The following is an 18,453-nucleotide window of genomic DNA, read 5'->3' on the forward strand; positions in this document are numbered from 1 at the left end:
ACTTCCTAATAATGGGAACATTGTTTTCAGGAGGCCCTCCTCTAAGTCTCTTCAAAGGGGTATTGGGGTGCGTCCAAATTTTCAAAGTGGTATTGGGGTGCGTCCAAATTTTGGGCAGCCCTGCCACTTACTGCATACGCAATAACAGTATAGAAGACCCACTCTTTAGTAATGGAAACAATAAAACATAGCCGGCTGATGGCTCTCTAAGAATAGTGAGGGCTGACTGCTGGCCCTTTAAGAATGGTAAAGGCCACCTGATGGCCCTATAAAAATAGGCTTTGTGACTTTCAGAGTCCCTCCTTCATAAACGAAAAACGATGTGTCTAATGATATCTCACACACCACATGGCCAGATAAGGTTGTAAAATGTTAAAATGACATTTCCTGGTGAATGCATTTGTCACAGTTGAAAGCAATGCAAAAATGAAAAAATGCATCAAAAATGCTACATTTGAACATAGTCCAAGGTGTGGAGGAGCATTTTTGTTTTTGATTATTTATTTTGCTTTATATACAAGTCATTACCCTGGAAAGGATGTTCCTTAACATATTTCCCAGGAAAATCCATTTTGGTTTCGTTTTTGTATGTTTTATTGTGAGTCCGTAAAAGTGGCGTAATACCTCTGACAACAATGTTGACAGAAGTGACCTGGGAGTCAGAAATGCTTCCAGGGGTCTTCCCCATGCTGTCCCCATGTCATTTGAGCACTGTTCCCATCAATTTGGGCAATTTTTAGGCCCTCTGCAGACTGCTGGGGGGAGCGGTCTGAAAAATGCCCGAGTTTCCCATAGACTTACATTGGGCCCATCACTACAACTTAACTCTGAAAGAGAATGCATGGTGCATGAAATTAAAGCCAAGACAGAGGCAAGAATTGCACAAATAACCGAGATGTCATTGCATATTTTCGGGTCAGCCAGATAGTCAAAACGATCATCTAAGTTGCGCTCTTCAAAATCTTCAACCCTCAGCGAACAGCTTATAAGAGCACATGCAGAAGCCGAGACTACTAAGGTACAAGCCGCTTTTGCACAAAAGAAAACTGAGATGGAAGTAGAAGCAGCATGCCAAAAGGCAGAAATGGAAGCCAGCGGAGCACGCCAAAAGGCAGAAATGGAAGCCAACGCAGCACACCAAAAGGCAGAATTGGAAGCCAGCATAACATGCAAAAGGGCATAAATAGAAGCCCTAGAAAAGAAATGTGAACACGTCACAGCCATGGCAAGGTTAAAGGTCCTGGAACAAGCTATCAGTTGGAGCGAAGGAGACATCATCAGTTTAAGTGATTTTGACACTGAAGCCAAAATAGTGCACCCCCGACTCCAGCAATCATTCCTGCTGCCACAGACATTCCCCTAAGGCAACAGGACACAGAGCGTTTATCAGCATCCTGCATTCAAAGTCAGTGCAAAATGCCGCCAACCCTTCATCCTGAATGTCTATCGTGCACCAGAATTTACCAGGCCCCTGCACTTCACCAAACCCTATACACAGAAGCACACGTGCAGGCCAATATGCAGGCAAGTCATCACATTCCGGTCAGTCACAGAGTTCCATCTCCATGTGTGGCAGAAACTGTGCACATTAAACCAGTTACTGGATTGAATGCCTATGCTAAACCATACTTTCTTGCATTCCTAGGTCAAAACGCCACAGACTGTATGAACAATACTACTCAGCCAGCAACTGTCTTTCCAAAATCAGAGAATACTGACATGTCTGCCTTTGCAAGGTACATGATTCGCCATGAACCAACACAGACCGGTCTTACAAGGTTTGATGATCAACCTGAAAACTACAGAGGTTGGAAATGTACCTTTAGAACCGCAATTGGTGACCTTGGCATCACTGCTGCTGAAAAGATAGATCTGCTGATCAGGTGGCTTGGGCCACAATCCACAGAAAAGGTCAAGAGACTTAGATCTGTCCACATCAGTAATCCTATGGCTGGTCTCACTGCTGCATGGGAGAGACTAGAACGAAGTTATAGTAGTCCTGAAGCCATAGAAAATGCCCTGTTCAAGCGTCTAGAGGATTTTCCAAAAATATCCAATAAGTACAGTTTAAAATTCCAAGAGCTCAATGACCTTCTGTTAGAGCTTCAGCTGGCCAAAGCAGACACGCACCTACCTGGCCTCGGCTACCTGGACACTGCTCGTAGGGTAAACCCAATAGTTTCTAAGTTACCATTCAATATTTAAGATAGGTGAGCCACACTTGGATCAAAGTACAAAAGGGAAAAACAAGTCTCCTTTCCTCCATTTTCCTACTTCTGTGAGTTTATCAAAAATATTGCAGAGTGTAAGACTGACCCATGCTTTTTCTATGGAGAATCCAGCCCTGGTTAATTCCTTCCCAAATATGAAAGTCCACGTTCAAGCAACAGAAACCGCAGCAGTCCAGTGTCAGTGAAGACGACTGATGTTCTTCCCACACCTTCACCAGCTCCAGACAAGAGCGAGGTATGTGAAAAGGTAGAAAATCCTAACCGTATGTGTCCCATTCATAAGATGCCACATCCCCTAAAGAAGTGCATCAGCTTCAGAAAGAAACCACTCCAGGAATGTAAGGAGCTTCTAAAGAAGTTTGGGGTATGTTACAGATGTTGTGCGTCTACTGAACACTTTGCTAAAAGCTGTAAAATCTCTATTAAGTGTTTTGCATGTGAAAGGGAAGACCACATACAAGCGCTCCATCCATCCCAACCTGACTCTGCACCGCTTACGCCTTCTACCACCACAAGGCATGGCGGGGAGGATGCAGATCAAGCGGCAAGTCCTACCACAATATCTTATTCATGCACAGAAGTCTGCGCAGAAGACCCGTGCGACAAGTCCTATGCGAAGATATGTCTGTTGAATGTGCACCCTAAGGGTCAACCAGAGAAAACCATAAAAATGTACACCATTCTGGACAATAAAAGCAACTGATCTCTTGCAAGGTCAGACCTCTTTGATCTGTTTAACTTAAAGGTAAACACTCACCATTACACCCTGGGCACCTGTAGTGGTGTTACAGAGTTCTCTGGTAGAAGAGCCAATGGACTCATAGTTTCTTCTCAAGAACAATGTGAAGATATCCCTACCCACTCTCCTCGAGTGCAACCAGACACAGTCCAACAGAGAGGAGATCCCAACCCCAGAGGTTGCTCTTCGTCACCCTCATCGAAAGACTATAGCCAACAAGATTCCAGCTCTTGACAACAGCGCGAATATCCTGATTCTGCTTGGCAGAGACATTCTCCGGCTACACAAGGTACGTCAGCAAATCAATGGACCTCATGATGCTCCATTTGCTCAATGCTTTGATCTAGGCTGGGTTATCATAGGTGATGTCTGCATGGAAAGGATGAAGAGACCTACAAGGATTTCCTCATTTAAGGCTCATGTCTTGCCAAATGGTCACAGCACTTACTTACAGCCATGCCCACGTCATTACTGGGTGAAAGAGAAGCTGAGTAACACTAAGTGGCAGCAAGAAACCCCTGACAACATGAACACATTACCGTCCTGTGATGACAACCTCGGGTCAACAGCGTTCAATTATATGACTGAAGACAACAGGCTGGTACCTGCAAGTGAAGACAGTGGAAACTACCTCAGGTTCTTATGGCACAAGGACAATGACGTCCACAACGAGGTCATAGACTACCGGACGAAGGTACATGTCTTCGGGAACAGCCCTTCACCTGCTGTGGCAATCTATGGACCGATAACGACAGCCCAGGAAGGTGAGAGAGAGTATGGATCTGATGCTCATCTATCTGTGTAGAAGAACTGCTAGGTAGATGATGTGCTTAAATCTCTTCCCACAAATGAAGAGGAAATTGATCTGCTCCCTAGATCAAAGGAAATGTTGTCGGCAGCAAACCTCAGACCTCACAAGATCATCTCCATCAGCCAGGAGGTAATGAAGGCATTTCCATTTGAGGAACGTACAATGAGCTTAAAGGATCTCGATCTGGGTTCTGACGTTCCTTCTATGCAACGCAGCCTTGGTCTGCTTTGGGACACTAAACAGTACATGTTCACATTCCAGGTGTCGATCTGCGAAAAACCCTTCACCAAACGAGGAGTCTTATCTGTTGTGAACAGCATCTATGATCCTCTCTGTTTTATAGCACCCATCACCATTCAAGGCAAGATACTGTTGAGACAGCTGACTGCTGAGAACATGGATTGGAACACTCCACTACCGTCCCAGAACCCATAAAGGTGGGAGACATGGAAGACGTCTCTGAAGATCTTAGAACATCGGATCTCATTCCTATCTGTTCTGTCTTAAAGTCCCTTTCAGCCACCACTAGAAGAGAAATCCACTTTCTCTTATGCACCTACAAAGGTCATAGCTGCAGTAGCCTACCTGAAGACCTCAGAAGCCGTCAACAAGGCACATTGTGGATTTGTCCTGGACAGGGCCAAACTAGCCTCAAGGTCTGCACACACTGCACCAAGACTTGGTCTTTGTTCTGCTGTACTAGCGATGGAGGTTGCCTAAATTGCCCAGGAACAGTGGCACCACATCTCCACTGACCTGCATCCAACTTACCCAGGAACAGGACTCATGGCTGTATCTAGCCATTGTGACAACACCTGGCTGTCGTCTCCAAGCTTTATACATGAGGATCCTTGTTCTGTTGATGCTAGCAGCGCATCATTTGAACTTGAGGAACCAATCACTGACAGAGAGATCAGACCAGCTGTCTCCACACGCTGCATATCCATGACACCAAAGTTGAAGATGAGACCTCATCACTCTGGGCGTTTCTCGAGATGGTCATCGGTTGTGCAGGCTGGTATTCACCTGACTTATACCGCCAAGTGCTTTATGGGAGAAGGCATCACATGAAGGACATTGCTACTGAACACAGCTTACAGTGGGGAGCTTATCGCCATATACTTCCAGCTGTGTTAGAACATTGGAACTTTTTCCAGTGGATTGTTAGGTTGGTGGAAGTGTTTGCATTTTGTGGCTTCCCCAATCCAAAGATGGGTTTCCAATTGGACTTGGATTATTATATTATTGTGGACTTCAAGCAACCAACTGAAAACTGAACTTATAACTGTTATTGTTGTATACTCATGTATTTCTTTTTTATCTTTCAGGTCGACGATGGCACCATCAGAAGACATCACATCAAATTAATCATCGTGAAATCTAAAGATTTCAGACTGGGAGTGTCATGTCCCATGATTTGGGAATTTTGCAGCCTGCATTGCACTTCTTTCAGTTGTCATGTATTGCTGTTTTGTTGCTATACAGTAATGTTTGCTTTCCTTAGAAGTTTGTCCTTTCTCTCTCCCAATCTCCCTCTGATGTGGCTGTGATGTAACCCCTCCCTTCTTCCCCATGTTCTTTCCTCATTCTCCATCTTAGCCATGATAGAAGCTAATGTGCTTACACCCTGTATCTAAAAAAAGGTATTTTTACCTGCTGCTTATGTTGCACATCTTCACGCATTCTGCAAGAGAATAAATCTTCTGAATCTTCACCAACGGACATCGCTTTCGTGAGTAAGGTTAAGAGACAGCCTAGAAAAGGTGTCTCACAGTGCCCTATACTTGCAGCTCAGTCATGGAGTCAGAATATGCATCACTAACATGCTTTTTTCATGAAAATCATCGCTATAATCATTTGCAAAAAACACTTTATATAGTTATATATTACTTGCTTGTTTAGTCATAGGGGTGTTCTTCACTGCATTCAGTTCGGCTTGTCGCCACCCACTCAATTTTAATTATACCCCTGGGTCTGCGGCGACGTCACTTGCGCAGTTTCACGCCAGTATCCATGGTTGCGCAATGTGCATTTTGAAGCTGTGATTGTGCATCGGCGATCCGCACATGCGCCGTAATGAGCGGCTCCCCACTCATGCGCAGTGAAGCTGTGTTTAGTTCCCAGCTGCACTGACTGTGTGCGCATGTGCTCTCAATTGCATGCTATGCTCATAGACTGTGACGTGCAGCGGGAAATAAACACAGCTTAACTGCGCACGCGCGGGGAGCCGCTCGTCATGGCGCAAGCGCGCATACCGGCATACACACTGCACAAGCGTGGGGCACACTTCACAGTGCGCAAGCGCTGAATTTGAAAGCGATTATTCATGTGATGTCGCCGCAGACCCGGGGGCATAATTCAAATTGAGTGGGCGGTGACAAGCCGGGCTGAATGCAGTGGAGAACACCACTATGACTAAAGGAGCAAGTAAGATCTAAGTATATAAAGTGGCTTTTGCAAATTATTATAGTGCCGATTTTCATGAAAAAAGCATGTTAGTGATGCACATTGCATCACTAACAACCTGGGGACACCTTACATGCTCCAAATGACAAGACAGGTTCTCTTAAAGGGGTAGAGAAATTCAGAGCCTTCATTTTTTTGAAGGATTTCTTCTTCCATATTTGTAATTTTGAAAACATTAACAGACTGTGTTTGATGAGGGTAGTACTAAGGGGAGGGGGGTCTGATAAAGCTAAATCCATATCTATCCAAGATTTGTGTGAGGATTCTCTGATCCAGTCTAAAACTCTGTTTAGGTGGACAGACTTATAATATTTAAAGCGCACCTGTCAGCAGGAGTGTGCTCAGTAAACTACATACAGGTGGGCGCCGTTACAGGGGCGGCCTGTGGGGGGTGCTCTATCTGGTGCCCTGCTTATGTATTCATCTGTATGCTCTGATGACAGCTCACTGATCCTTCACTGATCTGCCTCCTACTTTTCCTAGCCCCGCACTACTAGATGCATTATGTAAAATAGAAGGCAGGTCAGTGAACGACCAGTGAGCTGTCATAAGAGCATGGTTTTCCCTTCTCTTCTTAAAGTGCACCTATGTCACCTCTATTCAGGATCAAGATCTTGTATGCGATACCAGGTTTAGAGTTAAGGCCCCGTCACAGTTAGCGACGCTGCAACGATCCCGACAACGATATGACCTGTCAGGGATCGTTGCTGCGTTTCTATGTGGTCGCTGGTGAGCTGTCAAACAGGCAGGCTCACCAACGATCAGAGGAGCAGCGACATCGTGGAAAGAATCTTTCCACGATGTCCTGCTCCTGGTTATCAGCCTGCTGCTGAAGCAGGAGCAGGCTGGTAACCATGGTAAACATCGGGTTACTAGGAGCACACGCGCACCTAGTAACCCGTTGTTTATCATGGCTACCACTCTGCTACAGTGAGCGGGAGGTTACCGCTCACTTTTACAGGCTCGTAACCATGATAAACATCAGGTTACTAGGGGCATACGCGCACCTAGTAACCTGTTGTTTATCATGGTTACCACTCTGCTACAGTGAGCGGGAGGTTACCGCTCACTTTTACAGGCTCGTAACCATGATAAACATCGGGTTACTAGGGGCACATGCGCACCAGCCTGATCGCTGCTCCCGCTGGTCACACACAGCGATGTGTGCTGACCAGCGGGAGGGCAAAGACCACAAAATGGTCCAGGACACTTTGCAGCGATCAGCGACCTCACAGCAGGGGCCTGATCGCTGCAAAGTGTCACACATCGCTGGTGAGGTCGCTGTTGCGTCACCAAAACCGTGACACAGCAGCGATCTCGCTAGCGATCTCGCTATGTAAGACGGGGGCTTTAGCCTGCTAAGCACTTTTAACATGAAGGATGAAGTCATCAAGTTCTGCAGTCTAACTTCTAATATGCCCATAACCTCCAACTTTCAGTAAACTTCAATTTGTCAGGGACAACACACTGAAATTGAGAAATTGATAATTTCTAAGACTCTTTAAACAAAATATCTAATTTTTATAATGGGTATGTGGTTATCCTGTGGTCCTCTAGACTTAAATTCCTAACCTGTTGGGAAAAGGAACTAAAACTAAATCTCACAAAGAAACTAAATACATACTATCTCACCTACAAGAAAACCATTAGAGACTTCTCACGAGGAGGAAGAAAACACCAGAGACTCAAATGTCTGTTGAAAATCCAAAATCAGGTGGACTTATTGTCCCTCATCTGGGGGATGGTGAACCTTTATTTCGGGAGGAAATAGAGGATACAAAGAAGGTATCCAGCAAACAAGTCCTTAAAAAATTTACAATTTTATTGTAAGTTGCAATCATTGCATTGCAATGATTAAGGACTGACGTCTAAAACGCGTTTGCTGTGTATTCTTAATATGTTTTAGTGGTGGTGATTTGGTTGTCTTTTTTTCTGAAATTTCCATTTTTGATTATATGTATTTTTTATAATAAAATTGTAATTTTTTTTATGGACAACCCATTTGCCGGATACCTTCTTCATTCTGTTCCCTATTACACTGCAGTCTCCGAGCAAGGGATCTCCCTTTGGTTGAGCGGACTTCAGAGAATTTTTTCTCATTGTTTTTTGGAAATAGGGGATACTGCTAAAACATTTATTTATTTTACTCACTTATACAGCATCATTATTTCCACAGCACTTTTCAGACATTGTCGGCACTGTCCCAATTGGGGCTCACAATGTAAATTCCTGTATGTCTTTGGAGTGAGAGGAAACTGGAGTAAAAGGAGGAAATCCACGCAAACACGGGGCGAACATACAAACTCTTTGCAGGTGTTGTTTGGATTTGAACCCAGGACCCCAGTGAACCACTGAGCCATTGTGTCTCAACTTTATAAAGACTCAGCAGAATTAATAATCCTTACTAAACATGATCATAAAACCAGAAGGGCAAAATCCACATTACTGCTTTATCTTAAGCTGCTACAACCCCAATACCTCTGAAATAGCTGCAACCATAACCTCCTAAATATGAAGAATGAATTGAGAAGATGAATCAAATAGCCCTTTTTGAAGAGCTCTATAGCTGGTATAATAGACAGTGTGACATACTGTATTTCTTCAGATCTGGCCATCCAGCAAAACTAAAAATTACATCCTCAATTGGACAAGGAATCTCTTCTGGAAGACAAGAGTTGCAAATTATTGGTATGTATTAAATGTTCAGGATCAACTACTTGAATTTATAATGCCAGAATATTTTCTTCTTTCCCTTTTCGCTTTCATCTGCACACCATAATACAAAGAGGAACTGACAAAGCAACCTCTGCATTCTTTTTTCTTGTTGGTTATACTGTTAATTTTCATTGTGTTTTTGGTTAACATATAACTCAAACCTTATTGCTTTCACAGCTTGAAATATTTACTACATGTTAAAAAAAAGGAAAAGGGTAATTATACCTAAAAGTAATTTGATTTCCAGGTAGTCCCTCAGGAGGTAGTCTTCATTGACCTATACAGGGACAGGATCAGAGAGAGCTAAAAAGGCAGCTTCCACCTCCACCCTCCAGTGTCTTTCAAATTACCACAGATGAATGAATGCAAATGGTCAATACAAACCAATAGAAACTGATCTGCAATATAAAATATAAGGGAGGACTCTACCCATAGGTGTTCAATTGGGTTGAGGTCTGGAGACTGTGGGGGCCAATCCAGCACCTCTACTTCATTGTCATTGAACCATTTCTTCGCCAATCTCGACTTATGATCCGGGTCATTGTCTTGCTGGATACTATGTCATCCTTTTCATACCCAGAGTACTCAAGTGTATGAAGTAACTCGTCTTGTAGGGAATACTCACATAAAGCTAAGCATTGAGACCACCTTCGATCCAGGTCAAGTATCCAATGCCTTTGGCTGTGAAACAACGCCATATCATCAGGCTTCCTCCACCGAACTTGATAGAAAAATTGATGAAACTGTTAGCCCCTTTTTCCCATTTCTTCAAACAAGGGATCTTTATCTTTTTACACCCAGGCTGCAACAGTGACAAGGGGCCATCCTCTATATCTAGAGGAAAGAAGGTTTCTTCTTAATCACAAAGGGAATTTATTTACTGTTAGGGCAGTGAGACTATGGATTCTCTACTGTATGAGCAGTGGAACTCTCTGTCACATGATGTTGTAATGTTTGATTTCCAGCAAAATTCAAGAGGAGCCTAGATGCCTTTGTTGATAACAATATTATGTTATGGTCACTAGATTCTGTGATGGGACGTTCATCCTGGGAACTAGTCTGATTGCCGTATGTGGAGTTGGGAAGGATCTTTTCTCTTAATGTGGGGGAAATTAGCATTTGCCTCATGGAGTTTTGTTTTTTTACACTCCTCTGCCTGGATAAATATGTATGTCATTTAATGAGAAGACCTTGATAGACAAATGTCTCCCTTCAACCATAAAATATGAAATAGAGGTCAGAGTTTTTCAATTAAGGCCAAGTCCGACAGCGAGGCAAATGAAGCTGGATCCAGGTCCAGAAGCACTAGGCCCCGCTACCAGAATCGAGGATAGAGACACAAGGTATGTGGTACGAGCCCAGAGGCAGAAAGTCCAGAGGCTAGTGGAAAGAGCCTGGAGGCCAGAGTTATAAGGCTGGAGGCATGAGGTATACAAGGCCAGGAGGTCCAAATCACTAGGCTAGAGGCTCGGAGGCACGGGGCCTGAAGGTCCAAGGCTACAGGCTCGAAGACCTGGAGGCATGAAACCTGGATGCGTGAGGCACAAGGCAAGAACCGCGCCATGAGGCAATAGGCTAGTGCCACGCTCAGACTTACATTTAAGAGAGTGATCCATCTATGAATTCGGTATCAGCCTTCTCTTTGAGTGGAAAATCTCAATTGTCAGACTAACTCCACCTGAAGAAGCCAATTAATTCACCATGAAGCATAGCTGGAGAGGAGTCTCCATACATGAAATAATGTTATGCATTAACATCATATGTCCTCCTACAGATGGAGTAGTCACACTGAACCTCGTCTGGCAAGACAACAGTGGCAACATCTGAGTGTTAACGTGTTAATCAACTGCAAAAAGCGGACAAACATGAGACCTTGGCAGGAGTTTTAGAGGCCTAAAACTCTGAAGCCCAATCCTGAGGCCTTATGCAGTCAAATCATGAAAACAACCAAAGAGCAGCAGCCATGACATGAGGCAGCAAACTGAAGTAAATCCATGAGACATACCCCAGGCATGCGGACTAAGTTTAATTCAGAGGTCAGAGTCGTAGCTGAAGCTAAACATCACCATGAGGCCCATAGCCCAGCTTTGGAATATAGGCATGCGGCTAGTATCAGCCCAGAGACCTAGCCCAACATTTAGACATGGCACTTACCTGTGCTGCCTGCACACAGTCTTGTAGTTTCACCCCTTCCTTGCACCTCATAACTTTTGCCTTTGGATAGACTTTCGAGACAGTGGGAGCTGGTAATGCCAAGAGCCCACCATGGAGAGAAGAGGAGTTATAACCAAGAATGCTGCATTATTGTAGATGGTGCACAGGCTGGCTGATGGACTGCTGCCTGGAAAGATGTTAGCTGTTAGCCCCAGATCACTTGAAGGCAAGCTCGAGAACACTCCCCCCCACCCGCTCACCCTGAGTCTATACACTGATACAGTGACTGATGGCTGAAGGACCTCTACTCAGAGAGGTCAGCCCTGGATCACTGGACAGGGGGAAGGGAAGGCAGGGACCCACCTTCATATCCACTCAATGAAGTTCCACAGTATAAAATATCTTCACTCAAGGAACACCTCTAATGCTACTATCTCCTGACAGGAAAAACACTGGAGGATGGAGGTGTGAGGGGCCTTTTAACCGCTCTGTGATCCTGTCCTTATATAGGTCAAGGTAGATAACCTTCTGGTATGCTGTCCGGAGGGACGTACTAAAGAACAGTTTTAAGAAAAAAATGTGAAATTTATTCATTTTTCATACGTGAAAGTCACTGATGAAACACTGATGGTAAAAACTTACACACTAACGAAACACTGATAAAACTCGGATTCAAAACACTGACGAACAATGGTCAGAATTTTTATAAAAAACATTGAAGTCTGAATGAAGCCTAAAATTTCTTTCTGTTCAAAAAGTTTCACACATTCCGAACATGAAAATGGCTTTTCCCCAGTGTGACTTCTCTAATGTTTAATAAGACTTGATTTAATTCTAAAAAAATTCCCACATTAGGAACATGAAAATGGTTTCTCCCCTGTGTGAATTCTGTGATGTGCAACAAGACATGATTTTTCTGTAAAACATTTACCACATTCTGAACATGAAAATGCCTCATCCCCTATGTGAATTCTCTGATGTCTTACAAGATTTGTTTTTCGATTAAAATATTTCCCACATTCTAAACATGAATATGGCTTCTCCCCTGTGTGAATTCTCTGGTGTGTAACAAGTTTGAATTTCTCACGATAACATTTTCCACATTCTGAACAAGAAAATGGTTTATTCTCTGTGTGACTTTTTTGATGTCTAACAAGATGTGTTTTCCGATTAAAACATTTTCCACATTGTGAACATGAGAATGGCTTCTCTCCTGTGTGAATTCTCTGATGTGTAACAAGTTTGGATTTCTCACTATAATGATTTCCACATACTGAACATGAAAATGGCTTATCACCTGTGTGAATTCTCTGATGTGTAACAAGAATTATTTTTCGACTAAAACATTTTCCGCATTCTAAACATGAAAATGGCTTCTCCCCTGTGTGAGTTCTCTGATGTGTAACAAGATTTGACTTTCGATTAAAACATTTCCCACATTCTGAGCATGAAAATGGCTTCTCCCCTGTGTGAATTCTCTGATGTTTAACAAGATTGGATTTCTCATTGTAACATTTCCCACATTCTGAACATGAAAATGGCTTCTCTCCTGTGTGACTTCTCTCATGTGTAAGAAGATGTGATTTCTCTATAAAACATTTTCCACATTTTGAACATGAAAATGGCTTATGCCCTGTGTGCATCTTCTGATGTGTAACAAGTTTGGATTTCTCACTATAACATTTCCCACATTCGGAACATGAAAATGGCTTCTCCCCTGTGTGAATTCTCTGATGTGTAACAAGATTTTTTTTCTGATTAAAACATTTCCCACATTCTGAACACGAAAATGGCTTCTCCCCTGTGTGAATTCTCTGATGTGTAGCAAGTTTTGATTTCTCGCTATAATATTTTCCACATTCTGAACATAAATATGGCTTTTCCCCTGTGTGACTTCTCTGATGTGTAACAAGATGTGATTTCTTTGTAAAGCATTTCCCACATTCTAAACATGAATATGGCTTCTCTCCTGTGTGAATTCTCTGATGTACAACTAAAACTGATTTCCGTTTAAAAAATTTCCCACATTCGGAACATAAATATGGCTTTTCCCCTATGTGACTTCTCTGATGTGTAAGAAGTCTTGATTTAATACTATAACATTTCCCACATTCTGAACATGAAAATGTTTTTTCTCCTATATGATCTGTTTGATGTTCAAAAACCGTTATGTGACTTTTGTTTTGCATATTGGTCATTGATGAAGCAGAAGAATGGATCTGTTGAAAAGGATCAGATGACAGATTTTTTCTTAGAATGGCTTGAGGTGTATCCGGGATAATGGCATGCTCTCCCCGTGTATCTGCTGTGAAACCATAATCATCTGCAGCAAAATCTGAAAACATCAGATGTCCCTCAAAGCTCCTGGTAAAGTAATCTGTCAAGATTAAAATGTATTTATTACGTTTCAATTACAGTGCCTTGAGAGCATATTCATTTTACTATTTATTTTAAAAATTTCAATATAAATTGTAATGCAATTCAATTATCAACAGGCTAAGAAAGTAGACTATAAAGCAGGCACTATTAGATTACAACATTAGGCCACCAGGCTTGTGCTCTTTTCATTTTTCACTTAGATGTTGAAGCAAACGTTTTCAAATTTTCACTTCTATATACGAGGTTCATGTTTCACTGTCTCTGTCAATAATAGTTTCCAGTTACCTATTTTTTGGCGACTCATAAAGTAGACTGTAAGTCAGTGTAATTAGGTGGACTCTATTTTATACCCTCCCTGAAAGCTACATGCAGTCTGACACAGAACAGGCAGATAAGAGGCGCAGTATGGTCATGTAAAAATAAGCCATAGCTTATTGGAGCAAGTCTAGGGCTTTGATTTTTTTATGGAACTAAGCAATGGATACATGAAAAAAGGACAACTACGTTCTAGTTCTTTTTTTTGTACCTGATGGATGGCAACAAAAAAAATTGACTTCCACCACAACTATATGTATATGTGAGCAGGAGGGAATCTGAAAAATAATTTGCATCAATGTCCTCTGCAAGCCATGATTTCCATTTCCTGGTTCATTCATAGATCACCTACCTTAAATACTATGGACATCTTTTTGCACGCACTAAAATTAAGTAAACACATGTGACTTACTTTCTGTAGCTAATAAAGTACACTTATTTGTTTTTTTGTGTAGTCAACTTTACCAGAACATTTTTCGCTTCTCCCATGTTTCCCCAGCACTGGTCACATGGTAGGTTTTACTTTATAATGAAGTAGCACATCCAAAATGACTGTATAAAATAGTGTAAAAGAGCTAAATCTTTATGTGAAAAAATGTGCATCAACAAACCCTAAAAAACAAAACCAAATTTTACAGGCCAGTGGCAGAGTGAAATCTGTAACTTCACTACTCACCTGGGTAATTATCTGTAGGAATCTCCTCTTTACACCGCTCATCACCCCACACATATATCTCTGTAGTATTAACATGGGTAAGATCTTTACCCTGAAAGAAATGTTGTAAAAGTCAAAGACAGATGAGGAATTTGTGTGAAATGAATAACAAAAAAGATCATAAATGAACATGACGACCATAAATGACATGACAGCCGTAGCTATCACGAAGCTGCAGGTCTCCTGTATAAATCCAACCTGTCGGCTCCTAATTGTAACCAGCAGACTCCATAACCAGAATATTGTGAGAAGATCCAGACAACATCTAATGTCTATGATCAGCTTTATCCTGTCATCTCCACCAGATATAAAACATACACTGAATGGCCACATTGTGAGAAGATCCAGACATCATCTAATGTCCATGATCAGCTTTATCCTGTCATCTCCATCAAGTATAAAACATACACTGAATGGCCACATTAGTAGCGACACCCATCAAGTATTCAACCTCTTTTGGCCTTTAGAACCTCAGTAATTCATCACATCATAGATCCCACTAAACAATTAAATTGTTCTGCAGGAATATTGACCCATACTTAGAGGATAGTTGCTTGTAGTTTTTGCAAATTAGATGGAGGTACTGACATGCCCTTAACAACCCATTCTATCCCATCTATATATATAATCGTCTTATCCCGTCTGTCTGTCTGTCTGTCCAGGAAATCCCGCGTCGCTGATTGGTCCGTTCGCGGCCAATCAGCGACGCGGGATTTGAGAAAAAGATGGCGGCCGTTAGCGGCTCATCTGCAGGACGGAGGTCAACAGCGATGCAGCAGGGAGATGACCAGCGCGAGGTGCTCATCTCCCGGCCGCTAGCTGAACGGAGGACTGGGGAGCGGCCGTCGCTGGTCGGGATGCTTCTGCTGCGAGCAGCCGCTCATCTCCCGGCTTCTCGCAGCGGAAGTAGCCGCACAAGCAGCGCCGCTCCCCGTTCCTCACTAATACAACGCTGATTGGTCGCGGTCGACGCCCGCGACCAATCAGCGATATGGAAGGAAAATTTAAACGCCGCTCTGCTGATTGGTCGCGGTGGCCGGCCGCAACCTATCAGCATTATTGGTGCCAAATTTAAACCAAGCTCTGCTGATTGTTTGCGGCTGGCCACCGTGACCAATCAGCGAGATTGGCGCCAAATTTAAACACCGCTTTGATGATTGGTCGCGGCTGCCAACCGCGAACAATCAGCGAGATTGGCGCCTAATTTAAACACCGCTCTGATGATTGGTCGCGGCCGCCAGCCGTGAACAATCAGCGAGATTGGCGCCTAATTTAAACACCGCTCTGATGATTGGTCGCGGCCGCCAGCCGCGACCAATCAGCGATTTTGGCGCCAAATTTAAACACCGCTCTGCTGATTGGTCGCGGCCGCGACCAATCAGTGATTTTGGTGCCAAATTTAAACCCCGCTCTGCATCGCTCTGCTGATTGGTCGCGGTCGCCGGCCGCGACCAATCAGCAGTATTGGCGCCAAATTTAAACACCGCTCTGCTGATTGGTTGCGACCGCCGTCTGCGACCAATCAGCGATTTTGGCGCCAAATTTAAACACGCTCTCCAGTCCTCACTAACACGGTTCGCTGATTGGTCGCCGCCGCCTGCGACCAATCACCGATATTGGCGCCAAATTTAAACACCGCTTTGCTGATTGGTCGCGGCCGGCAACCGCGAACAATCGCCAGATTGGCGCCAAATTTAAACACCGCTCTGATGATTGGTCGTGGCTGACAACCGCAAACAATCAGCGAGATTGGCGCCAAATTTAAACACCGCTCTGCTAATTGCGCCCGGGTGGCCGAATACATATTCTAGAATACCCGATGCGTTAGAATCGGGCCACCATCTAGTTTCAAATAATCTCTATAGGATTAACCTCTGGAGACTGTGAAAGCCAAGGAAGCAAAGAAAACTCGCTGTCATGCTCCTGGAAGCAATCCAACTTTTTATGACATTTGTGGCAAAATGGTTAGGTAAGTGTCCAAATGTCCATGCACAGCTATCAGAGGACCATGAGTACACTCGTAAAACATTCACTACATCATTAATCCACCTCTACCAGCCTCAAATGTTAACACCTGGACAGAAAGGGTTCATGGATTCATGCTATTTGTGTGAAATTCTGACCCTCTCATGTGTATTGTGCAACAAACGTCTGGACCAATATTTTCCACTGCTCAGTAATATATCTTTTGTGGTCTTGTGCCAAATCAAAATGTATCTGTTTAATTCCCTTAGACAGCAATGGCATTGCAACTGGTTGTCTGCTGTGAAAGCTCATCAGTACTAAGGAAGGACGAGTGCATTCAGACTCGTTAATTGGACACCAGCGCTGTATACATTTGAAATTTTCTCAACCTGTTCTTGGGAATGATTTTTGATATCTTCCTCGTAGAGCTGTTTCATTGGAGGTTTTTCCTTGATTATAACCTTCTTGTTTTACTCTGGACATCATTGCATGTAAACACCCTACGAGGTTGGAAGTTTTTGAAATCAAGGCCCTAGCCCTAATGACACTGCCTCATTCGAAGTCACTCAGATCGCCCATTTTAATGTGGATTTACACTGAAAACTCACTTTATTTTATGCTGCACTCTGGGGTCAGGAGTCTATTCCATGCAGACAAGTTTCAATTAGGAGAGGACAGGTGTCTCAAATAAATTGGCCATTCAGTTTATAATACTGATGGATAAAGCAAGATTGAGCACAAGACCTCATACGGGAGATTTTATGACACCGTCTCTCCATCTACCTGATGATCCTGAGGAACATCAGGATTTTCTTGCTTACAGTCCTGTGGAAGAAGAGGACCGGGACATCTCTCTGGTGCTGTCCTCTTACTGGATAGAACTGGAGGAAACACATACAGGGGCTGAATTCATTCTTTACATACAGATAATTATAGGCCGTGTGTATTTACTCCTGTCTATTACCTGGTGATGTGAGGGGCTGGGGAACCTCCATCATGATGTCCTTGTACAGATCTCTGTGTCCATCTAAATACTCCCACTCCTCGATTGAGAAATAGACAGTGACATCCTGACACCTTATAGGAACCTGACACATACAATGATACCGTCATCCCCCGATCCCTTCATAGCATTACTGTATAATGTCCCAGCATTCCCAGCAGTGTCACCTCTCCAGTCAGCAGCTCAATCATCTTGTAGGTGAGTTCAATGATCTTCTGGTCATTGATGTCCTCATGTATCAGAGGGTGAGGTGGAGGCCCAGTGATTTGGCTCAGGGGTCTTCCCCATCCCTCAGACACAGGGGCCTGACAGCGCTCAGTAGAGGTCTTCTTCACTACTGTGTAATCCTGGTTATGGAGAGACACATTAATAAATCTCCCTACAGACATTTCCAGAGTCCTCACCTCTCCAGTTCTGTCCGTTATTCCCATAGATAAAAATGATGTAATTTCACGTCATCAGAATCTCTCACCTCTCCAGTAAGCCAGAAAAGGATCTCTAGGGTGAGGTGTAATATCCTCTCCGCCATCTTGTCCCTGTCTCTATCCATCCTTGATGTTTCAGTCATGAAAATTCTCTTATATAGAAGATCTCCACTGAGAGGATCCGATATTGTTGGGACCTGAATTGGGAGAAGATGACGATGTAACATCATAAAGATCCCATGTCAGAAATCTCCGGAGCTGTTACCGGCTTCACATGATCACTACATCCAGTCATGGCCCCGTCCTTCCCCCAGTATAACACACAATCACATTATAGTCACATACAGAGATTTATCACATAATATCTCCATTCCAGCAACAGAAGTACCTAAAAAATCTAAAAGGAAAAATCTACAATATCTGAATGTTTATTAAATATTTAATAAAAAAAAGACAAATATATGAAGTGCAGGAAACATCCACAGAGATTGGGATGGCAGAACCGAGGAAATGAGTCACAGGTAGTGATGTAACG

General features: G+C 43.3%; 1 pseudogene; it reads right to left on the minus strand.

Moving 5' to 3' along the window:
• LOC141271445 (uncharacterized) overlaps positions 1 to 18,453 on the minus strand; it is a 129,121-nt pseudogene that overhangs the window by 97,016 nt on the left and 13,652 nt on the right.

The sequence above is a fragment of the Phyllobates terribilis genome, unplaced genomic scaffold, assembly GCF_046119375.1.
Source record: "Phyllobates terribilis strain yellow unplaced genomic scaffold, ASM4611937v1 Scaffold_5__5_contigs__length_657084704, whole genome shotgun sequence".
Classification (NCBI taxonomy): Eukaryota; Metazoa; Chordata; class Amphibia; order Anura; family Dendrobatidae; genus Phyllobates; species Phyllobates terribilis.